Here is a 25,855-nt window from a genome sequence, read left to right on the forward strand (position 1 = left end):
AAATAAAGTACTGTGGTGGTGGCGTTGCGGAAGCGTTGTTGCCTCACAGTTAGACGTTGCTTGATCGATTCTCAGTTAGAGCGTCTTCTGTGTAGCGACATGCGTGAATGGGCATTCCTTCGTTGAAAGTTGTGTAGCGACATGCGTGAATGGGCGTTCCTTCGTTGAAGGTTGTGTGTTAGGCCTGGCAAGCCAGTACTTAAAAATCTACTGCCAGTCATTAGTGGACCGGAGTTCCGCTGTGGCGACCCCTAACCGGGAAAAGCCGAAAGAGACTGAGTTGGGAGGGTGGCCTAATGGTTAAGGTGTTCGCATTGCAAGCACAAGGTGCGGGGTTTGCGTCTCACAAGGGATAATTGGCTAGGCTTAAAATGGCTCGCAAGGGCAGTTAGCTTAGTACTAATCCATGAACCTAAGTAGTGATGTAATGGTAAAAATCTAGCTCATGTGGTGCATTTGTAAGATTTTAGGAGGGTTAGGTGCAATCCAGGTAGATTTGTCTCATTCTGTCCAGCAGATGAATAGCATTCAATTAAGGTTGGTGGTGAAAAGAATATGGCAAATGTCCTTTGACATAATAAGAGAAAGTCTGTTTTGCCCACTTCTCCTGTGGAACAAGTAGCATATTTAGACTATGAATACTTTTGTAGTTCATATTACTTTTTTGTGTCTTAGGTTTACCTGTACTATAGAAGAGAACCTTAACATTCTGTATGGTTATGTTTATTTACTGGAAGGTGCCAACTAGGCCTGGCTCATTTTCAGAAGAGAATGAAAAAGAAAAGCTGTAGTATCAGTAAGTAGAACAGCATGTATACAGAGCAGAAATTAAACAATCATTAAGTTGAATGAACAGAAGTTACACTGTAAATAGTAATACATGTTATTTCTGTTATATACATATCAGATTACTGCGATAAAGTCTGGTTTGAATTCTGTATGTAATACACACCCAGTTGCAGAGAATGCCTTTAAAGCGATTCAGTAGCTGGAGTGTGAGGTAAGTTAGACAAGCACTTCTTTTTCTTTAATTTGTACTGTAAGGTCCTGTAGTCTGTTGAGGTGGCGTAATATGGCAGTGTGACCCTCTTAAGTTAGAACTACTGCCAGCACTTTGTATTGTGTGTAGGTTGACCAGTGTTTGTAATCCACTGCTGGATTAGCGTCACCAGCCCCTTTAAAGATCATGCGTTTCATCACTGGGGCAGAATGTATGAACTAGAGAGCATCCATTGTTCCTAGCCATAGTTCTCTTGAATACACCCAGTAGACATATGAGTAGAGTACATGCAACAGGCATGATATGGAACTATTGTTCAGTTCTTAGAATAATGTAAACTTACAAACATTCATGCATGTGCATGCTATCTTGGTGCAATGTGCGTGTCCCAGGGCAAATGCCTTCTTCCCTCCTGACAGAAGTGAGTGGGTAACTCCCTTTCATTGTACTTTTTATGTCAGTTGCATGAGCTGCTAATTGAAGTCTGGTCAGCTGCATCATAGTCAGGGCTTTATCCCATTATGCCAGTGAAGTACATTTCTGGTTGATAACATCCCATTCCAGCCACATCATTTAAAATTGTTCACCAAATCTGAAAGTGCTGATGTATAGGAGGTGCTAAACTATCATTTGATGAAGAGGATAATCCTTATGTGGGAATTGCAATGTTGCAATTGCATATGCATTTGTTAGTGAGTTTTTTTTTTTGGTGTTTTTTGAAATAATTTTTGGATAATTTGTCATAGTTGTATAGGTAAATTGTACCATAATCTGAAATTATTGTAGCACATACAGATGCTTCAAAGCAGTCACCCCTTTTTTATGCCTTCCATCTGTGACATCTGATCTCTACCCACTCTGCTACCCCATTCTCCTTCAGAACTACTGGATGCTGGGGTATACCCTAGTGCAACTTCTCATAAGGTGGGTCTTCTCTTTCCAAAGAAAAAGGTCTCAGTACTGCCAAGCTGTGCACTTCTCTGAGCAGGGAAAGGAGCAGATACACGGAGGTCTCATACTGTGGCCACCTGCCATTTTCAGGGTACACTTAACCTCCCTGATGTGCTGGGTGATGCATGTATGAGTGGTCATAGAGTAGGCTGTATATAAGAAGGGCATCCCCACATCTGATTGACTTCACTTCTGTGTTGCCCACATCTTACTGGATAAAACATCTCTTATCAGCTCCCAGTTTGCACCAGAAGCTGTCAGATTCAGAATTATCCAGCACACCCCCTCCCCTATGAGAGAGGGTGTGAGATGTTACCTCGTCATTCCTCTCCTTTCCTTTTCAGCAAATCCAGCACCTTGGCTATTAATCAGACATTGGGTTGTCTTATAATCAGGACCTCATCCTTGTGTACCACAGAGTCTCAACACATTTTGTGGGCATCGGCAAGGTAAGGGCTCATTGGCTTAAGATTTCATGATAAGAGAATTCCATGTGATAATGGGCTAATAGCATTGCATTACTTGAGAGGGTAGCCCTTCACAGTTGGAGGATTTCTTCCTGCACATTTAGCAGTTCCACAAGGTTTCAAATTTCACCACGCACCATAGCTAAGAAAAGGTGAACTTTCTAGAGTTAACCATCTACAAAGACCTTACCACAGGCAAACTTAGTAACAGTTTGTGTAGAAAACCCACTAGGGTCAGTCTGCTCTCCATAGCAAATGCATGCCTCCTCACAGTACCAAAAGGGATGTGATCAAATGCAAGGGATGTTGATTACTAGGACCTCCAAAAGACTCGCAAGATTTCATCCAAAACATCATAAATCTAGAAGAAGACTTCCTAGCTTGGGGCTACAGCAACAGATTAATCAATTAAATTCTAGAACCCATTAGGGACCTCAAACATGCCAATGACCCCACCCTTATAGAGCCAGGGGCCATCAGGACAGGATTAGGGACTTAGAACAACCCAAACGGGATAGGAGCATGATCTTAACCTTTACCTTGGACTTCAAAGAGATCATAAAAGTGATAATTGACAACTGGATGATCCTTACTGAAAGCAAGCACACTGAAAGCAGGCAACTTAACAACCTACACCCAAACCACCCAACATTCACCATCAAGAGAGAAAAGAGCAGCAGGGATTATCTGCAGAGCAAGGAGACTGAGGAAAATTGATGGCGGAAAGCAGTGGACATCCATGTGCGATTACTTCCTCCTGACGAATACCAAGATCAAGTACAAATGTCCTAACACAAGCAGAGAATACCATAGCAGGTTGCATGGCAGCTGTAACACAGAATCTGTTGTCTTTAGTGCCATTTGCAAGAAATACAACTGTTTTTACATTGGAAAGACTATTAACTAAACTCAAAAGGTGGATGGCTCAACACCTTTCAGAAATCAGAGCAAAGCCCTTAAAAAACCTTCTTGCAAAATACCTCACAGAATGCCCAGACTATGAAGGCTGTATTTTCCACATTCTAGAGACTCTTAATATTGGTACTCTTCAGGGGACTGAAAATGACACACTTATATGTTCAGAGGTTGGTACTAGGCTATCCGCCCTAGGGCCTATGCAAGCCTAGCCATAACAATTCCCTGGATATTTCTTCCCACAATATTTATGTCTCTGGGCCCCTGTCTAGCAGGGTGACTGACATGATCCCCGGGGTGAATTTCCTATCTCCCATCCAATCAAGGTTCCTTTTGAAGAGGGCCAATGAGGCGCTCTGCTTGACATGTATGGTCAGTCTATTCCAGAGTATGGGGAGTCTCTGGATCAGGAACCTATCCCTCCAGCATTTTTTGTTCATTGTGATGACAAGGTTTAGATGCTTGGAGCGTATCGCTCTGAGGGATTGGGATTTCTTTAAGTGGCGCATGTCCAACAGCTCAAGGTTTGACATGGCCTTGTATGTTAAGCAGATATCACCTCTGAGTAGACGATATGCCACAGAGTATAGCTGGAGTTTTTTTAGATGGTCAGCATATGGCATCTGCTTTAGGCCTGTGATTCTTTTTAGTGAGGTATTTCTGTGGCCTTTCCAGCTGTTGCAGATGTCTTGTGAGGTACATACCAAACGAGGCATTATACTCTATAATGGGTCTAATGAGGGATGAGTACAGTGGGACAATGACCTCCTTTTTTCTGGATGAAAAGCTCTTAGTGATGAGGTGTGCCACATAGAAGGATTTCCTGACTGTTGTGGCGATGTGGTTATCGAAAGTGAGACCACTGTCCACCTGTGTCCCTAAGTCTCTCATCACACTTTCGATGTTTAGCATCCTGCCACCTTTGTGGTAATTCATGGGTACATGTTTTTTTCCAAAGGGGATAACTATACATTTCTTGGCATTAAGCTTGAGCCCATGGCTCTGGCACCAGTCATCTATTTCTGTAAGGCCCTTTTGTAGAACATCCACATCATTTGGGGATTCAATAATGGCTCCCAGTTTGCAGTCGTCTGCAAACTTTGTTTGCCAGAGTCCCTTAGTGTTGCCCTGTACTTCAGAGAAGTAGATACTAAACAAGAGTGGTCCCAGGACTGAACCCTTAGGTACTCCACTTGTCACTTTTAAAGAAAAAAAAAAGGGCTCAGCTCTTCCTGCACCATCCAAAGCATCCCTAGCATCATGAAACTTAACCACAAGAATGTTTTCTGACATTTACCTGAGGAATATTTTTAATGGGGACTGGATTAACACTTTCAAGGAACTTATCAGCTGAAGATCAACGCCAACCCCCAGAATGCAGAGGGTGAGTATATTGGAAGGGAACCCACATAACATTTGGACATAGCAGATCCCAGATTTCTTTTGTGGTGTAGTTTACTCTGGGCACCAAGATTTAAACTTAGCCAGTTGGACTTGCCTCTCAAGCTTCCACCAGCTAATTGTTTGGTTTATGTATCACCATTTTAAGCTCACACACATCCTCCCCTAAAATTGAAGTCATTGCTTACATTGGAAGGTTAGCTCATTATCATTTTGAAGAAATTATAGGAGAAACCCATGTCAGCATTAACAATATGGCAGAAATGTGAAAGGAGAAAAAGTTCCTTGTATACAAGATGGCTTTTGTAAAAATACATAGTCAGTTGAGGTTAATTTCATTTTTGGCAAGATTTGGATTTTTCTGGCTGCTGCTAATCATCGGTTTGCTTTGATTTCCTGCCCATACACACCCACCCACCCTCCTGTAAAAATGGAGTCATGGTTCAAATAGGGAGGCAAAAATGATGTACAGTAAGGAAGATTTTTATGTTTTACTTTTTTCTTGTGTGTTTAAGTTAAGGACAGGTCTGATGAAGCTGTTATGAAAGTGCCACAGAACAGTGTATGTACTTTAAATAGTTGGAGCTGTTTGTTTTGTTACTGTACTTCTCTGGAGTTGCCTTGTTTGGATCCTATTGCGTGAAAAAAAATTTAAAGAAGCGAGGAAGAGACAGGCTTGGAAGGCTCCTTCTGATATGGCCATCTAGCATCCAGTTCACAGACGTGGGGAGGATTCACCACCCTCAGTCCACCCCCCCAGCTCTCCAACCATAAGTAACTCCACCTACCCCCAAAGAGTTTGACTAGTATAAATGTAAATGCGCTTGCTTGGGAATATTTGCAGTGTATAGAGTGATGCTCATCAGTCCCCTAATAAAGGAACTGAGATTTTGCAGCTTTGATCAAGGCTTCTAGCGTTTTGCTTTTTGATTTTCACATGGCCTATTTTCTCATGTTAATGCACTAAAGTAATTGACTGCTATAATCTGGGACAGCCTCAACACTGTGACCAGCAAAAAGGGAGATTTCAAGTGAACGGTGATGCCCAAAACTGTTTTTTGTTTCCACTATTACTGGAATGTGTGATATAGACTGAGCTGGTTTTAGATTAGTATTTTTTAAATGATCAAGTTCTAACTTGGTGATGTCCCTTAAAGAGAAGCAATAACATGATTTTGATGGACAGGTTTGATTTGGATTTGGCTGTCCTTTTGTAGATTTGCTTGCATTTTGAAGACTGACTTTTGAAGGTTGGTGAGAGTGCTTGCTGTGTATTGAAATTTGCATTCTGCAAAGCTTACCCAATGTCTGATTGTTTTGAAGATAACTTTGCTAATGTAATGACTGAACTTTAGTTCATTGTATATTGTTGTACCTAGAAGTTTTACTCTCTTGTCCCATTCAAGGGAAACATCTGTGGTTACAGTTTGAATCTTGTAGTATTGGAGAAGTGAATTATCCGCAGAGATTAGTATTCTTTTAATTCTGGGGGCATTGCAAAAGATCGAGCCTTATTAAACCAGCCTTGAATCATGCTAATTCTGTTCTACTGTTGAGAAGGTACTACTGGGCTTCATGTAGCCATATAAAACAAAGTGGAGTCATGAGCATGTAATATGACTTTAGAAGGGCCACATTGAAATGACCCATTGATAAAGACTGTGACTGTGACTTTGAAACAGTCACCAAGGCGATTGACGAGGGGAAGGTGGTCCACACAGCCTACCTGGACCTCGCAAAAGCCTTCGATACAATACCCCACTCTGGCATTATAGATAAGCTCACCAGCTTAAATATAAACCCCTATGTCACTAGATGGATTGCAAACTGGCTGAAGGACAGAACCCACATGGTTAGAATTGCTGGAGCCATGTCCAAACCAGTTACAAGTGGTGTCCCACAAGGCTCAGTCCTGGGACCTCTCTTGTTCGGTATATATTTCTCGGAGGTACAGGCCAACACGGAAGGACTGTGGCTGACCAAGTTCGCAGATGACTGCAAACTGGGAGCCATAATCGACTCTCCAGCCGACACAAGCATCCTCCAAAAGGACCTCATAGAAACAGACAACTGGTGCCAGAGCCATGGCCTCAAGCTAAATGCCAAAAAGTGTATAGTCATCCCCTTTGGCAAAAGCAAAGTGCCCACAAATTATCACATAGGTGGTAATCCATTAAGTACAGAAGAAGTAATTAGGGACCTGGGTACCCAAGTTGATAGCAATCTCTCATTTGACAACCACGTGGCCAAAGTGGTTAGAAAAACATTTTATATAGCCCACCTAATTGTGGAGGGATTCACATCTAGATCAGGGGAGGTCATTGTGCCTCTTTACTCATCCCTCATCAGGCCCATAATTGAGTACAATGCCCCTTTTGGGATGTACCTTACCAGACACCTGCAGCAACTGGAAAGACCCCAAACGTACCTCACCAAGAGGATCAAAGGGCTCAAACAGATGCCATATGCTGCCCGGTTAAAGAAACTTCAGCTCTACTCAGTGGCATACCTCCTGTTCAGAGGCGATCTGTGCCTGACGTATAAAGCCATGTCCAACCCGGAATTAATGGACATGCTGCACCTCAGAAAATCCAAATCCCATCGAGCTACGTGCTCGAGAGACTTGAACCTCAGCACTGAAATAAATAGGACATGCTGGAGGGACAGATTCATAACCCAGAGGCTCCCTTCACTCTGGAATAAAATCCCAGTTCAGGTTAGGCAGAGTCCCTCATTGACACTCTTCAAGAGGAATCTTGATGAGTGGATGGGAGATCGTAGGTTTACCCCGGGTATCACTTCTGTGTCACTGTTAGACAGAGGCACAGTATACTAACCTCGAAAAAGGGCATAGCAAAATAAATTTAAAATGGGTGGCGAAAGCCAAACACATTCTGGCTAGGCTTATAAATGCCCTAGGGCAGATAGCCTAGTATGAACCTATGAACTAGATTGTGGCCCAGAACAGACACTTGGGGAATTCCAGTGGAAATTGGTAGGTAAGAGCACATGATCTTCCAGTAAACTGGTTGGATGGATACCAAAGAAAACTGCTGAGCCAGCCTGTTGAGTGGGCATGGAGGAACTTTGAGATGTGACAGTAGTATATTTATTTTATTTTACATTTGTTTACAGGGCTGGTCCAGCTGGATATATGTCCATTTTCAGCAGAGGCCTGGGGAGAAAAGCTCCAAATACAGACATTAATATCAGAATTTACAAATTTAGTTCACTGAAAAAAATGTAATAGTATTAGCATTAGCATGTTCTTACAGAAGCAACAATTAGAAATTAATTACAAACTATGGGTATACAAATTATGCATGACAGTAGAGAAGATTTAGTGTAAGATTTGTATGAAGGAGAATTGAAAGTACTAGTAGCACATTGAAAGCTAGTCAGGGTTAGTGCAGGGGCAGAGCCAGTGAGTTTTGAGGTGAGTTCTGAGTTGGAATTTAAAACAGGAAAGAAAAGAGATAGCAGTGAGATTCAGGAAGAGAGTTCCAGGCTTTACCTATTGTGTTTGAGAACAAGGATTTGCCTGCCAAGTTATTGGATTTGCAAGTTGATATAAGAAGTTTGTTAGAAGAACGTAGGCTTTTAAGGTTGCAGTAAGGAGCGATAAGGGAGGTGAGTATAGGCGTGTTAGGTTTGTAGAGGATTTTATGGGCTAAGGAGAGCTGGTGATATAAGATCAGATTTTGCAGCTCAAGCCATCCTAATTGCTTTAAGTTTATGCAGTGTTGATCTGTCCCCTCCAAACTGTTTGCTAGTGTAGTCCATCACTTCTTCAAACAGCAGTCAGGCTCAGAGCTTAAACCTGATAAACCTTCACTGCCACTGATAAACTCTTCATGACTCCAAAACACTGTATGTCACTGCATTCTTGGACATAGCTTGCACTAAATTGACCAATGTTTCTGAGGCTCCAGATCATCACAGAACTGTCCAAATCAGCTTTCTTAGGACCTTGTCATATTCTTTATTAAAATCATGAAGTTGTCGTTTGCACTCTTCCACATCTCGAGCTTTTTTTTTAAACAAGAAACATCTTTATTAAATTATCACTTATGACCTAGACAATTTTGTATTTATATAAATGAAAAGAAACCATATTAACATAATTTTAGTTGCAAACATTATGCATCGCTTATAATCTGTCCAGCCATTGTTTGTCAAATATTACATAGCTAATTTAAATCCTGCCTTCTTTTAAACCATGTTCCTCCTATTCTCACAATTCCTTTTTTTTCCATGTAATTTGCTCCTGGCCTTTTCTAAAAATCCCAATTCCGGTTGTTTTATCTCTGTTACTATATTTGCTACTTGTAGTACAGTTGGTTTAGACTTTGATTTCCATTTTCTAGTAGTTGCTTTTTTGGCGGCCACCATAATTAGAGTCAGGGTCTTAACTTTGTCTAGGCAATTCTGATTCTTTATCATAGCTCAAAAAATAATTTCCTTAGTTATACCAATTTGATCACTCAGTATCTTTGAAAGAACAGTCTGTAGGGAATCTTTAATGTCTGCTAACACATTACACTCTTAGAAAATAGGTCCCAATTACCTCTTTCTTCCCCATCACACCTCCAACATTTGCGGTCTACCTCAGGAAAAATTCTTTGGAGTCTACTTGGGGTATAAAATATCTATGTAAACACTACCAAGCAAAGATCCTAAATCTTCTAGACTTAGTTGTCTATTTAGGAGGCTTCCATATATACCCATTATTTCTTTGTGAATTGCTTATCCAGTCTCTCTTCCCAATGCTTTCTAACCTCCTCTGATTGATTCATATAGTTATCATGCAGTATTTTATATGCTTTACTAATTATTCCTTTTGTAACAGCAGTTTCTGTTCTAGATTCTACTAAAAACTCTACCAGTGCTGGCCTTTCACTTAGGATACCCCTATTTCTTTCTCTTTGCCTATACTTCGATATCCGTTCTTGATAGGGAAGGCAATCTCTAAAGTAGAGTCCAAATAAATTCTTGGACTCTTCCCATTCTTTTACCTTCCTGTCTCCCCTCTATAATTTTTTGCTCACAAATACCTTGGGTATTTTGCCAGTTATCTCCAATAAATTCCAGACCCCTCTTGCTTTTTGTCTGTATCTCTAATTGCAGTCATCCCTACCCTTTCTCCATTCCCATGTTGGCTTATTCTTAGAAGACTTTCTGCTACTTTATGAATATAATATTCTGTATGATTATTGTTATTCTTACAGTCTGTCCTAGTTTATTGAGCTTCCCTCCTATTTCATCATCATCCCTTTCCATTTTGACTTATAGATTTCTTCTTGTAGGTATGTATAGGTACCTTAATTGTGTAGCTCTGAAATACCCATTGGAATTGGGTAATCTCAAACCATCCTGTTCATTTGGAAGAAGCAGCTTATCCCACTTGACTCTTGCCATCTTCCCATCCCAGGTAAAATATTTCAGCTCTTTGTTAATTGCTATCCACAACTTCTCTGGTTGATAAAAAAATATGCCTGACCTGTGTATAAGACTAAAGGGGCTAAAACATTTTAACTGCTTGTTATCTTAATATCCATATCCACACAACATAGCTTCCAATTTCTCAGGTGGTGTTTTATCTTTTGTTTAGTCTTTTCCCACATATTCTTAGCTGCCACACCAGAATCATTTTTAATCCATACTTCTAAGTACTTCATTTTAATCCGCGGTGGTGGTGCTGCGGTAGCATTGTCGCCTCACAGTAAGACGCTGTCCGGTTCGATTCTCAGCTAGAGCGTATTCTGCATGAAGACATGCGTGAGAGGGTGTACCTTCTTTGCAGGTTGTGCATCAGGGCTGGCAACTCGGCACGTAAAAATCAACTGCCAATCATTAGCGGACCGGAGTTCCGCTGTGGCGACCCCTAACTGGGAAAAGCCGAAAGATACAACTTTTAAGTACTTCATTTTATCATGTCCCCATAAATGTATATATTGCTGAACTAATTTGTGTGTGGGTACATAATTTACAGCTATTGCCTTTGTTTTAGTATGTATAATTTTGTATCCTGAAAACATCTGAAACTGCATCAAAATGTTCCACAACACTGAAATGTCCTTTTCTGGTTTTATCAGGTATAAAAAATAATATCTGCAAATAGAGCCAGCCATTCTCGACTATCATGCCAATTATATCCCTGAATATATGAGTGCACTTTTAAATGGGGGTAGTTTATTCATAAAACTTTGGTTCTGAGGATGTCTAGTTGATAGACAAAAGCGCTTAACCGAAGTTATCTCTGACGTTTTGTTTTATTACAATAAAGTATTTTACTCTGGAATTGTGGCTTCTTCGAACACGTTTTTAATTTTTTGTTACTTGAGTTTTCGGTTCCTGTGCATCAGGTTGCTCATTTTGCTTATTTTACATTAATAAACTGTGTTGTAAAATTCTACCACTCAAGGTCATTTAGTTTTGATTTTGAAAAAGGAAGATGTTAGATGTGTCCTCTGATTGGCACTACTAGTGTTTTGGTCATGTAGTCTGTTTTTCTGTGTACTAAACAGCTTCACAAGTCACACACAATGATGAGAATTCAGAAAATTGCGTGAAAAGGTAAATCAAGCCTGAAAATTTGCAGGGGTAAATCAAGCATGAAAATGGGTACATTATTACAAAATAGGACAACTGAAATGTCTGCTTTAACTGTTGCATTTTTCTCAGGAAGGAGTGCTCAGACCTCTTAAGATTAATTGCACCTGCAAGACAACTCATCTCCAAGTAAAAGCAGTTAGAAATGTTGGGAAAAAACAGATGACAACCTTGCTGATGCATGAAATAATCTTTGTAAATTTCACTTTGGACACAATATATAGAATTCTTCTGGTGAACTGTCTGCACCTGTAGACTTCTTGTCTCCCACTAAGAGCATTTGCTAATGGAAAAAAAGGTAATGAATGCATATGCAAGAAACCTAGCATTTTTCATGCCCATGGCGCCAACATTATATTAACCTTAACTTCTCGCCAGCCATTTTTTTATCATGTTACAATGTAACTCTCATACATTTTGTAACTTAAAAGGTACTTGCTTGGTTTAATATTTTTAACATATGTAACAGTTGCTGATTAGACTCCCCCGCTTCACATTTAAAATACTGTTGACTACATACCATGCAAAATGTCTTTATATGCAATTCACATTGTGAATGTTTTTATACAATGTTAATAAGGAGAAACAGCTTTTTTTTACTTAGTTACATCTTTTTTCTCCCTTCAGCATCCTTCTAAACAGTAATGTCATAAAGTGGGGGTATATGTTTTACAGTTCACCCACAAGTTTAACATAGCAAAATACTAGACTGTTTCAATCACTTTTTCTTGCAAAGCCATTTTGCACATGTCTGTTCCTAGATCCAGTTGGTATTGATGCTTTATAGTTTCCCATTTTTTTTTCACCAATTTCAGTGTTGCTGGCCTTTTTACTGATCTCCATCTCCCAACACCAGTCTCTGTTTTAAGTCCAAGTTGCGCTTGATTTTTCTAATCGGCTCATATGTTTTTTTTGTTTTTCTTTCCTCGTGAGCATTTCCTTTGGAACAGCGGAGAAGGTTTCACTGGCCAAGTCTCTGTATTGAATTGTCAGAAAAATGAGAGAAGGAGTCCATCTTATTTGCTTGCTGGCTCAATTTTTTGTTGAATAAACATCTTTATTTCCTCTTTAAACTGTTCTGCATTAAAAATGTCTTTAATCCTGCAGGAAAGAAAAATATTCTGAAGACTGGTGGATATAGCAGCTTGAATCTCTCACCTGCTTCTCGGCATTCCCTAATTGCAGGGTTAACTTATTTTCAGTCTGGTGTACAGTGAATAATCATTTTTAACAAACATTTTTTTTGTCTCTTGTTTTTAATATATTTCCTTCCTGACACAGTTTTGTCATATTCAAGTCTTTCTGCTGGTGTGATTGTGTATTTACTTATATAGATCTTGGCTGCCTCCTTATTGCTATGTTTAGAGCATACAGGTGTTGTGTCCTTTCATTTAACAAATTCTGCTGTGAAACACCAGTCCATTTGCTTATTTGTACTTTCAATAAAATTAATACAATTTGTTCCTTCCAGTTTCACTGGTACAGCAGAAAATCTAAGGTTTTCTCATTGGTCTCTGTCTTCTAACTCTGCTTTTATTTTTAAAAGCTTTTCTTGAGAAGCTTCATACTCAACCAGCATTTTCTTCATTTCAGCCTCCGATTTTTGCAGTTATATCCTTCATCTGAATGACTAGTTAAAGTTTGTTCTGTTTTTCCCCAACCTTTTCTTACATATCTTTGTACATTTCTTCACTGTTTCATTTAATTTAACACTTCTGAGCACACATGATTTTTTTCTCTAAATTACTGGAAGCCATCGCCTGTACCAAAGCAGAAACTTGAACTGCTTTTTGCTAAGCATCTCGTGGATTCTTCCCAGACAGTTTTCACTCCTCTTTTTCTAGTTGATTTTTTTCACTGGCTCTCCACATTTTTTTCTGTGATGATGCTAGGGAAGTACTAGGCAGTGACTAAATTTTACCCAGGCTAGCAGTTTCAGTGCCCCTTTTTCTCATTTTGTGTTTTCTCCCTGGGAGAGTTGAACTTAACCTGTTGATCACTGAGCAGCCATCTTAGAAGTCCAGCTTAAAAGAGTTATTTAAACCAATTTTTGGACTGACTTGATCCCAGAAGTCTCTCACATTTCCACTTCTTTTCTGCTTGTAGTATATCAAGTAAGTATTCTCTCATTCCGTAATGTTTAACTCCCTTCACCTTGGGCACATTCCTTATTATTTTCAGTAGATATAAACAGATACATCTGTGGCGTAGAGTCCATAGCAGATATTGTCAGATGTTCTTCGTGTTTCACTGTTGCAGTCATTACATTTGGGTTATCTGCTTGCAGGTAGCCCTCAGCCGGCCTGATTATCAAAGTCTTGGGTCCTGCGTTGGTTGCTGTCTCTTCTTCCATGACGTCAGGTAGTCAGGGGTATAAAGCATGCAGCCGACGCCATTACATCAGTCTTTCTTGCCGTGTGGTGCCGAAGCATAAGCAGTTCGCAAGTGCCAGTCGGCCGACTCTTGAAATATTTGTTTTCGAGTTTCAGAACCAAAGTCTTCAGAAAAGCTAAATACCCCATTGGGGATACTTTTTCTTGCTCTAAACCAATGTCAGTAAAAGTTAACAATTGTATTACTTGTGGAAAGCAAATACCTCATAAAGATTTTCATTTGTACTGCATTCCTTGCTTACGCCCAGACCACGACGTTCCTCGCTGCCAGTTTTGTGCCTTATTCAATCCTAGAACTATTCATCGTTGGTTCATTTTTGCGACTGTTTCGGTACTTGGTTTAATTATCCAGAAATGGCTTTGGTAAGCCATCCAAATACCGACATTCCAAAAAAACATAAAGATAAAGACAGAGACAAGCCGCATAGGTCCAAAGCTGCCGGCGACGCTTCCCTTAAGCTAGTCGCCAGTTCGCCGGCACTCAGGTGCTTTTGCAGCCCCTGATACCCACTACTTCAGATTTGCAGGCCTCTACTGAGACCCATTTGGAGTCTGGTATGCCATGAGATGTTTCTTCGACTATGGAACCTGCGGCTGTCTCTACCTTGGACGGATCCAGAGCCGCTGTGCAGGCGCACCGGCTTCTGAGGGTGCATTCAGGCCTACTGACTTGCATATCAAACAGACGCCATCTTCTTCTTCAAGGCCTAAAACTCGATCCACGCCTAGAAAATTGACGTCCAAACCACATGGTCAGGCCCATATGCCTAAAAAACAAATAAGAATGGCTGAAGACCTTATTACTCTAATTAGGGGAAGCCAGGCTTCTCCCTCTTAAGAGACCTAGAACTGATTTTCCTTCTGATTCTTCTGATCAGGATTCTGAAATTTCTTTTTCTTCTGATGACCAGGATTTGCCTTTATCTACCTATGAGGATTCTGATGCAGAGGACTCCATTCCCTCAGTTTCCCCTCCAGAAGATTTCTCTTTTGGTGAAAGTTTGCACACTCTTAGGGAGCATTTCCACTGGGAAAGCCAGGATTACCCTGACTCCAAAAAGAGGCTTAGGGAATTCTTACTCCTACCTCAACACAGGCCTTTAGCTACCCCTCCTGTACTGGACATTATAGATGATGTCTTCTTGGAATCAAGCCTGGTCCCAGACACTTTAGTTCCAGCTCCCAGGAGAACTGACAGGTATTACAGAGCACCTGATTCTCACAAGTTCCTCTCTAAGAATCTTACTGCGGCTCCAGAGACCATTTCACAGGGACCCAAAGGCATTAAGGCTACTACTGCCAAAAACTCTACCCCCTCTGATAGAGATTCCAGGGCCCTAGACAGGTGAGGTAAGAAGGTATACACTTCTGCAACTTTGGCCATTAGGGCCTTAAACTGCCAGTTTCATATGTTAAAGTATCAGCAGCATATTATTGGATTACTTAAACAGAAAATTATGTTGATTCCTGACTGTGCTTAAAATAAGAATTACATGATTTAATGCATTCTGCTGAACAAGTTGGCAAACATACTTTGCAATGTGGTTTTGACTCTTTAGAGGTATCTTGCAGGGCTGCTGTAACTGGGTCTGTTCTTAGAAGGCATGCTTGACTTAAGGAGCAAAGTTTGCTAGATCCTGTTAAAGCTAAATTACAGGATGCTCCCTTAAACCAAGACCACCTGTTTGGCACCAAAGCAGAAGAAGTACTTAAAATGATGGAGGAAAAAGCTAAATCTATGCAAATTGTTAGATTACCTGCAAGTATAGCCTCCCAGATTTAGTAGGCATTGGCCTTCTAAAAAATGGTCCTTTCCTGTCTCATCCAGTCCTTCTCAGTCCAAACCCAGGAACAGCAGACCACCTAGGCTAAAGTCTCAAGGTACTCACAGGCCTAAGCAGTGGGGGGCTCCCACGTCCAAAGCTGGAAGTAGTAAGACACCCCCCCTATGGTAAACTGTCACATTGACGTAACTTTAAACCTTCAAAGCCCTGCCCAACTGACTGCTCCTTTGGGGGGAAAGATTGCCCTGCATGCAAAAAACTGGGAACTCATTATCCAAGACAAATGGGTTTTAAATATAGTTTCCCAAGGATACAGATTCCACTTCCACACCTTATCAACCCTAAACGGTTGGCCAGACTTACCCCCAGATCAGTGGGCAGAGGCTCAACAGTAGGTTCTCTCTCTTCTAAGTATCAGGGCTATTCAACCTGTCCCAGCAGAAGAACGGGGACAAGGTTTTTACTCTAGACTTTTCCTGGTATCCATAAAAGACAACTCCTGGCATCCTATCCTGGACCTGTCTATCCTAAACACCTTTTTAGTAATCCCAAAATTCAAAATGCTAACTCTTCATCAGCTGCTTCCCATGTTAGGCAAAAACGCCTGGTTGGCAACATTAGACTTAAAGGAACCCTACCTGCACATCCCAATAAGGGAATTTTGCAGAAAATAAGTACACTTTAGAGCAGGCAACATGCACTATCAGGTCTTTGGACTGCTCTTTGGCTTATCTGCTGCACCCAGGGTATTCACAAAGTGCCTAGCTCCAGTCATTGCATTCTGCAGGCAAAGAAATATTCAAATATACCCATACCTGGACAATTGTCTAATTCAGGCAGAAAGCTAGGGCATACTTTTACACCATTAGGCATTTGTAAAGAAGCTACTAACCTCACTGGGGTACACCATAAATGAAAAGAAATCTCACCTAGTTCCTGCCAACAAATTGTATTCCAGAGAGCAAGCTTGAACACAACTTCCCAGATGGCCTACCTCACGCCAGAGAAACAAGTTTATTTGACAGCCTACTTCTAACAACTGGCCACAAATACCCAGCTGTCTGCAAGGAAAATACTGCAAGCCCTGGAGTTCATGGCCTCTTGCATCTTACTAATTCCATATGCAAGACTGCATATGAGGAAACTACAATGGGATCTCAAAAGCCTATGGTGTCAACATTCTCAGGACCTGGAAACAATGATTCCTATCATTCCTTGTATAAAGACAGAGTTCCTTTGGTGGGCAGAGGCCTGCTACCACAACAAGGGACTGCCATTCACTCTACCCCCTGCCGCCCAAACCCTAACAGACACATCCGACTATACATGGGGGAGTGCATTCAGGGCAAATGGAACCCTAGTCAAATGCACTTGCATGTCAGTCAAAAAGAAATGTTAGCTGTACAGAATTCTCTGACAGCCTTCAAGGACCACATTCTTCCAGGAAAATTAGTGGTAAAGACAGACAGCACCACTTTTATGTGGTGCATAAACAAGCAGGGGGGAACCCACTCATTCCCTCTCTGCAGACTAGCCATGGCTCTGTGGAACACAACCTTGAGCTATCAAGTGCACCTACAAGCTCAATTCCTGCCAGGCAAGCTAAATTCACTGGCAGACGACCTAAGCAGAAATCTCATGGACTCACACGAGTGGAAACTGGAACCAAAGATATTCAACATTTTGATAAACAAATGGGGGAGCCTAGAGATGGACCGGTTTGCCTCCCCTCAGTACTACCAATTGGACAAATTCTGCACAAGGACTCTCCACAGACGAGCTTAAAAAGTGGGATGCCCTGTCCTTCAACCGGGAAAGCCTCCGTTTATGCCTTTCCCCCTCTGCCTCTCCTCTCGAAAGTTCTACTAAAGGTCAAACAGGACAAACTAAGGACAATACTTATTGCACCAGACTGGCCATGCCAACACTGGTACCCCCTCTTATGCAGTATGTCACTGCTAAGAACCATGGCACTTGCCTCAGACCCCTTCATGGCTTTCCCAGCAGGTGGGACAGATTCTGCACCCCCATCTTCAAACCCTGAACCTTGCAGCCTGGCTAATTACCTGAGCTCTCCAATACCATTCCTCAGTAAGCAAGTGCTGGATGTCATCCTGGAGGCAAGGAGGCCTAGTACTGGAAAATCCTATGCTGAAAAGTGGAAAAGATACTGTTCCTGGAACCAAACTCAGGGGATGGGCACATCAGTGCCCAGCTTACCGCATATTCTAAAGTACTTAACAGAGATGCTTCACAAGGGCCTTTCCTTCTCATCTATTAAAATTCATGCCTCAGCCATTTCAGCACATTATAATACTGAGCCCTCCCCTCTTCTCTCACCCCCTGCTGAAACAATTCCTCAGAGGGGCCAAAATTTTAAGACCATCCAGGAGAAGTCCCTACTCCAGCCTGGGACCTTAACTTTTTATTGGAAAAGCTCACTCTACTTCCTTTTGAGCCAGCTGCAACTGCAGAGTTGAAATTCCTTTCCTAGAAAACAGCCTTCCTTATAGCCAACACTTCAGCAAAAAGAGTGTCATAATTACAGGCCCTCATGACAGTGGAGCCCTTCATCATCTTCCATGCAGACAGGGTGTCCCTCAGGACCAATCCTTCCTTTATGCCCAAGGTGGTGTCCAGTGTGGCCCTCAATCAGTCCATTCGTTTGCCAACCTTCTTTTCTAATCCACAGAACAAAGGAGAATGAATACTGTACTCTTTGGACATGCACAGACAACTTAGATTTTATTTAGACAGGACTAAGCCTCTCAAGAAAACTGAACAGCTGCTAGTTGCCTTTGCTGCAGAGGGGAAGGCCATTTCAAAGCAAGCCATTTCTAAGTGGATAGGCCATTGCATTCATTTCTGCTATAAGCACCATGGAAAACCTACCCCACAGGGGATTAGATCTCATTCCGCCAGGGCGGCATCTACTTCTACAGCCTTTCTCAGAGGTGTTCCTACCAAGGACATCCTAGAAGCTGCTACCTGGAGTTCTGTACATACCTTCACCAAGCATTACCACTTGCCAATTTTTTCTAAATCCAGAGATGGTTTTGCCACTGCAGTCCTGCAGGGTCTAATAGCTAGTCCTAATGTCCTCTAATAGCCTCCTCCCTTCCTTAGCTTTGGGAATTTTTCCCAAATATGATGACTGCAACAGTGAAACATGAAGAACATAGTACAGTTGTGTACACTTACCATAAATGTAGATGTTCAAGTGTATTCACTGTTGCAGTCCTGGTTACCTCCCTCCAGCCCCCTGACTTCTATTGGCTATACCTCTCTTCTTGTTTACTGTATTTAAGCTTTCTGGTGTATTTGCTTTTTGTTAGAGGTGTAACCTTGTATATAATTGCTTCCCGTTATGGGGACAGCTGACATCTGGGGCAAGAAAAACTGATGTAATGGCATCGACTGCATGCTTTATACCCCTAATTACCTGATGTCATGGAAGAAGAGACCACAACTGGCGCAGGACCCAAGACTTCGAGAATCAGGCCGGCTGAGGGCTACCTGCAGTCAGATAACCCAAATGTAATGACTACAACAGTGAATACACTTGAACATCTACATTTATGGTAAGTGTACACAACTGTACTTTTTAAGGGGTCCCTATTATTTTAGCGAATGCAATGAATTGGGAATGCTGTTAAGTCGAACGTCATTACGCAAAATGGCAAAATACCGAAAGCACAGAACAGCAATTTTTTTTTTTTTTTTTTTTTTTTTTTTTTCCTAGGGAAAAAATTCACTGGGCCATTTTCCGGACTTTGCCATTTCCTCCACCATGGTGGAATCTCGGAGTTGGTATATTTAAGTATGGAGGCACACCCCCCACTTTATTTTATGTTTTGATATATATATATTTTTTTGTACGGATCAGCAATTTTTTCCCATGGGAAAAAAAACGCTGATCTGTGTGTTAGACATTTTGGGTTTTTGGGGATTGTTAGTCGATTATATAGCGTTCGCAGTTCATTGCATTTGCTTATATAATGTAGACCCCTGTTTTAAGATCACCAGTGTCTTTTTCAAAACATATGGATACTCAGCTCACCTTCTGTAATAGGATCATGGAACACTGTCTTTAACTTTGCATTCTTAGCACTCCTTACACCAGGTGCACTTTCCTGTTTAACATCTTAAGCTTTCATCTGTTGCAAGTAGAACATTTTTATTTAACTGTGCCATGCTGTAGATGTGAGACTGGTATACGTAATAACCATCCTCTTTTCCAATCATCATTTTATTGTGACACTGCAGGCTTTCTGTCATCCAAGGTAAGCTCTCACCAGCTATTAAATGAGTTTAAGAAGTAACCCATAGCTTCAGCAGGGAAAGACTGAAAGGTCTATAGTGTTAAAAGTGTAACAAAAAAAATTCTTGGCACTCCTAAGCTGAATGTAGACCTACCATTTCTACCTCCTAATATCAAACTTTAACTGTTTTCATCGGCTCGTAATGTTTTATTGAATGTTTCTAGTAATGACTACTGCACATTCCCAAGATAGATAGTATATGAGCCTTCTGTAACATCCCATGCTGCTTTCTCAGTTTTTTACATTGCTATATGATTTACAGGCATCTCTCATTGTAGTTTTGTAAATCATAAAAATGTACCAGACTTGCAAAGGTGCAAGAAAAAGCATATTGAGATCTTGTTCCTGCTCAGGTCTTACCAGCCATTTAGCAGTGCATCATCTGCAAATGGCAGTAATTTTACTTTGTGGCCTCCTGTCTATCCACTGGTGGTGGATTTCTGTGTTGTAGTAGCCAGTTATTCCAGGTGTTGTGGTAACAATGAGCACTGTTGCAGTGCCCCCCATGCAAACCTCAAAATGAAAAGACCCTCCCTTGTATCTTTGTACAGACCATTGCGTCTAAATATATTGTCAGAATTCTGATGTTAACAAGAAGGCCAGCAAAACCCTCATCAAGTAGTACCACGTTGTCCAAGGCCTTGTCCCATGTCTAAACTTACTACCAACTCATCTTTATTTTCTTGTGCCACATGTAATAATAGCCCAATTTTCATTGCATTATTAGATGTTTGTCATCTTCCTGTAAACCCATATTGATCATTATCATTTAATTCACATACATATTTAATTAACCACATAGCTATATATATATATATATATATATATATATATATATATATATATATATATTAATTTAATCGTGTAACTAGTGATGTAGTCAAAGTCAGGACCTGGATGCAAAAGTTCAGTATTTAAAATACAACAAACAGTGGTCTTAAAATTTACATAATTTATCTGGTAGAAGAGATGCACTGAGAGGAGTGCACTGGATAAGCATTTACTTAGAGTACACTGCAAAATAGTAAATGTAACACACCTGGGTTAGTGTTATGCATCATTGTGGAAATATCACAGCAGTTAGGGTATGGAAAGTACATTAATTTCAAATATTTACGCTTTTACTGGTACAACGTAAACAACAGTTCTGAAGTAGTCTACTTCATTTGGTCTTCAACCTGTGGGTTACGGATCCGAGCCAGCAACTTTTACTAGCATCAGCTCCGAGCTCCAAACTCCTACCCTTACCCATAATACACCTCCACTGCCTTCCATCCTGAGATCTTGTTTGCCACAACTAGCTTCAGCATCTAGTCTCTTGAGCTCCAACTTAGCTAGTGGGTAAAACCTCTGTGAGTAAACTTTTTCTTCAGATTTTTGTGAGTTAGTTTAAGTATAGGTCCCTTTTCTCCTCCCCTCTCTTGGTGCGTCGAGTTTTAGGTTAGTTAGAGTAAGTTTGTACTGTTGTGTAGTTTGTAGCGTCCCCTCCCCCCTCAGTGTTTTTCTGTATACGAGTGTGTTGAGTGTGTGTGTTAGAAAGTAACTACCTGTTTTTATTAGATTATCTTTCTACGAAATAGTATGGCTGAAACACTTGTTTTCAAGCGTTGCACAGTGTGTGGCCATAAGTTATCCCCAGTGGATGGCCACACTCTGTGTGTTTTGTTCTTGGGCGTTGCCCAACTAAGTGTTGACTGTAGTATATGTGTGGGCTTCAACCCCCATGCCGTAAAAGATAGAAAGGCCAAGTAGGCCCTCAAAGGCCTTCTTCCTCCTTCAGACTCTGTTTCCTCGTCTACGGCTTTGGTCACAGTGGCTGCTGTGGCTGGCTCTCTCTCCTCTCTTCCTCTGGCTTCTCCTCCCTCCCAGGCTGAGACTCCATCTCCTGTGTCAAAGCCTGTGGTAGTGGAGCAGAAAAGAGGTAGAGAGAGTCGAAGAAGCGGGAAAAGAGAAAGAGGTCTCCAGACCTTGCTTCTCCTACTAAGACGCCACAAAGCCGTGACTCCCCTCGGCTCTGATCTCAGAGGTTCTCCCCAGAGCTGGAGGAGGTATGTCCAGCTTCTTGGGCCTCGGTGCCCAGACCCACCACGTCGGAGTCCATGGCCTTGTTGTGGTCCACCCGGTCCTTGTCTGACATGGATCTGGATAAAATGATGAGGCGCTTTGTCCGTACACAGATCCAGATGTGGGGTCTTGCCACTCCCCCTCCCTCGGGAGGGGGGAGCTCGCTTCCCTTTTTCCAACCTAGATCTCCTTTACTGATCCGACCTTCGGGTTCAGAGTACTCGCATCTGAGGTTGGTTTTGGTCAGGGGTTCGGCGCCGATGGTACCTGCTTCCTCGACGCTGACTGCTGCCTGGAGCATTTTGGATCTGACCAGTTCGGATCTGAGCCACTCTCGAAGCTTGAGCTTGGGTGTCAGATCAGAGGGAGTGGAATCTTTTTCATCGGCTTTGACTTTGTCGTACCAGGTTCCCTCCCTCGGAGCTCCTTCCACCTTGGGCCCGGCTCCGATTCTCTCATCGGACCCGAGGAGACCGGCCTCCTTATTGGTTTCTCAGGAGGTTCGCTCTCCTTTGCGTTCATGGTAGAAAGGTTTCACTCTGCCGGGTCGAGACCCCTGACAGCCTCCTCGGTCTCCTCCCAGACCCCTTCGGCTCTGTCTATAGTCCCCATCGTTTTACCAGAGGTACAGCCCATGATCGAGCCCCAGACTGTTCCCCCTGAGGAACAGGTGGCTTGCGAGCTCCCCCCAGAGAGCCCCACTGGAGAGGTACCTTGCAAGCATACGTGCAAGAGGAGGCACTTGGACTCCCCCGAGTCCCTCACCGAGGACACTGACGTAGATGATGGAGAGGGTTCCTCTAGGTCACTTAGGATGTCTCCTTTGGAGACATCATGGAGATCCTGCGTGATAGGAGAGGTTGGTCTGCCCCCAAACCTTCTTCTGAGGAGTCTGTGTTCCTGGAGGCTTTCGGCACAGGCCCATCTACTTCCTGGGTGTCCCCTCCCACAGATCCTTTGGTGGATCTGGTCGCCTCACTGGCATGGAAGGAACCGGACACCATGGAACCTATCCAAAAAAGACGTGATAAGATCCCAAGCCCCCCCCCCCCATAGACAGACCAACTTGGAATAAGGGCTCCCCCACAGATGCCATGGAGGTAGCAGCAGCCACTAAGAAGGAACTTGCTCAGGAGAGATCCTCGGTCCACCCTCCTGACAGAGAGTCGCGGATGATGGACACCCTAGGGAAGCGGGTGCACACTTCAGCTACCTTTTCGATTTGGGCACTGAACTACTTGGCCCATGTCACCAGACTCCAACGCGACCAGGTAAAGGAGCCAGAGGAGTCCCCCCCCCCCAAGTTCATGTCGCAGGAGGACAAGGCTTCATTCTCCACGAGGATGGCCACTTTAAAAGCAGTATCTAACATGTCCATGCGACTCACCTCTCATGCTACGGAAGGAGCGGCTAGGGCGGCTGGGTCTGGCATGTCCATGAGGTGCAACTCCTGGCTCAGGTTATGTAAATTTTCCGAACCATTCAAGGCGTCTTTTGCCAATAACCCTTATGACGACTCTGCACTCTTTGGTAAGACCGTCAAGAAGACCTTAGTCCAGAGTGAGAAGGACAGGAAGACACTGTCTGCTGTCGGGATCTGCTTCTCTAACCCTCAAAGGTCTTTTTACCAGAACCAGAGAGAGCAAAAGATGATGTGCTTCCGGAAGTCACAGTATTCCCAAGACACTCAAGGCTCTTCTTCCCCCAGAGGCAGAGGGGGACAGACTGGACACTGGCCCAGAGGCAGAGGGGGTCCGAGGAACTTTGTGTCTCGAGAACCTTTCTCGGACAGACCCAGGCAGCAACCCTGAGGGATGGTCCGACTGCTCTACTCTGGAGGCAGTCTGGGATGATTGTCCTTGCACCTAGTGGCATGGGAGTCCATAACAATGGACAGCTGGGTGCTTCAAATCATATCCAGAGGATAACACTATCCCCTTGGTCGGTTCCCCCAAGTCTCCCAGACACCTCCCGGACATACCACCTACGCAAAGGGAGGCAGCAGCACAGGAAATTTCCAAACTGCTAGAAAAATGAGCCATCGAATCCGTCCCCCCAGATCAGTCCGGATCGGGCTTCTACTCCAGGTTCTTTTTGGTGCCAAAGAAAACGGGGGACTTAAGGCTCATTCTGAACCTCTCTACCCTGAACCTGTTAGTTGCCAAAGAGAAGTTTCCGGATGGTCACATTACAGTCCATCATGCTGTATCTGCAAGAGAGTGACTGGATGTGCCCGTTAGACCTCCAGGATGCTTACTATCACATAAAAATGCACAGAAGCTCCAGGAGGTTCCTCTGCTTCTGGCTAGGAATCTGTCATTACCAATTTTGATCCCTACCCTTTGGTTTCACTACAGCCCCCAGGTGTTTACCAAAGTGATGCAGTGGTAGCGGCTCACCTAAGACTTCAGGGGATTCAGGTCTATCTGTACCTGGACGATTGGCTCCTCACTGCTCCCACCAGGTGTCTACTCTCCCAAACCAGGGATTATTTCCTGACTCTTGCCCTGCGTTTGGGGATCACAATCAATGCATCCAAATCTCTCCTAGCTCCTGTACAGGTAATAGACTACATTGGTGACAGGATAGATACTCTTCAATGCAAAATATTCCTGATCTCAGAGAGAGTTCAGAACCTGAGAATGCATGTTTCCCTGATCTACTACTCTCCTCTCCCAACAACGGAATCGGTGTTGAGGGCCTTAGGCTTGATGGCGGCGACCATAACTCTTCTCCAGTGTGCCCGGTTACACATGAGAATTCTACAGTGGACTCTAGCTGTACAATGGTCCCTGTTGGAACTGCCTTTGACCTATCCAATCCAACTCAGTCGATCGTCCCTCATATGGTAGATGTGCTCTCCAGACATTTTGGAGGGACGAACTTTTGTTCCAACACCAGCCCAAACCACAGTGACCACGGATGCCTCCCAACTCGGGTGGGGGGCGAATTGTTCAGGCAGGACAGTCTAAGGCCTGTGGTCCCCCACAGAGACCAGCTTGCACATAAATGTCCTAGAGATGAGGGTGGTCCTTCTAGCGTTGCAGGCCCTTCATGCCTTTCTTCCTCTGGGAATGATTGCTATTCAGTCAGATAACATGTCAGTGCTCTGGTATATCAACAAACAGGGATGGACAAGATCTTACACCCTTTGTCACAAGGCCATGAGAGTGTGGGAGTGGGCGATCACCACCGGTCGCTTTCTCATTGCAACACACATTCCGGGATGGTCCTAACCAGGGTTGTCAGATTTCCAACCAGCCAGCAGATTTCCAAGCAGTTCCGCATTCAACAGAAGTAGCTCCGTGTTTAGCGATTTTTGATTAATCCATTATGCGGCATGCGGGCCAATCAAAATCGTTAAACCTACCCTGAACTATCTGCGAACACAAAACTCGTGTTTAGCGATTTTGATTGGCCTGTATGCAGGTATCACGGGCCAATCAAAAAAAAAAACAAAGCAGAGGCTGGCCGGGATTTAAACCGGCAGGGCGGGACTCGGGATCAGGCTGCTGATCTCGGGACAGTCCCACCCAAATAGGGACATCTGGCAACCCTGGTCCTAACATCCTATCGGACAGGCTAAGTTGAACCATTCTGATGCCTTATGAGTGGTCTTTGAATCTGTCAGTAGCGGAACAGATCTTCAGCGAGTGCAGTCAACCTTGCTGCTATCTCTTTGCATCTCCTTCCAACGCCAAGTGCAGCAAGTTTTTTGCTCTGAACCCCCTGCCAGGGGAGTCTCCTGGAGATGCTCCAGTTCATGCTTGGCCTCTCGGTCTTCTGTATGCTTACCCGCCAGTACCTCTCATTCTGAGTTTTCTTCAGAAAACTCGTCCACTGGGGAGCAAAGTGATCCTCCGCTCCATTCTGGCCTCACCAGGCATGGTTTCCCTTACTTTGGTCATATCTTCTGGCTCCCCCTTGGATCCTAGATTCTTTTAAT

General features: G+C 42.9%; 1 protein-coding gene across 3 annotated transcripts in view; it reads left to right on the plus strand.

Moving 5' to 3' along the window:
- SENP7 (SUMO specific peptidase 7) overlaps positions 1 to 25,855 on the plus strand; it is a 2,310,641-nt gene that overhangs the window by 517,485 nt on the left and 1,767,301 nt on the right. The window lies entirely within an intron of this gene.

The sequence above is a fragment of the Protopterus annectens genome, chromosome 5.part0 (genome assembly GCF_019279795.1).
Source record: "Protopterus annectens isolate FY-2018-M chromosome 5.part0, PAN1.0, whole genome shotgun sequence".
NCBI classification, from domain to species: Eukaryota; Metazoa; Chordata; order Ceratodontiformes; family Protopteridae; genus Protopterus; species Protopterus annectens.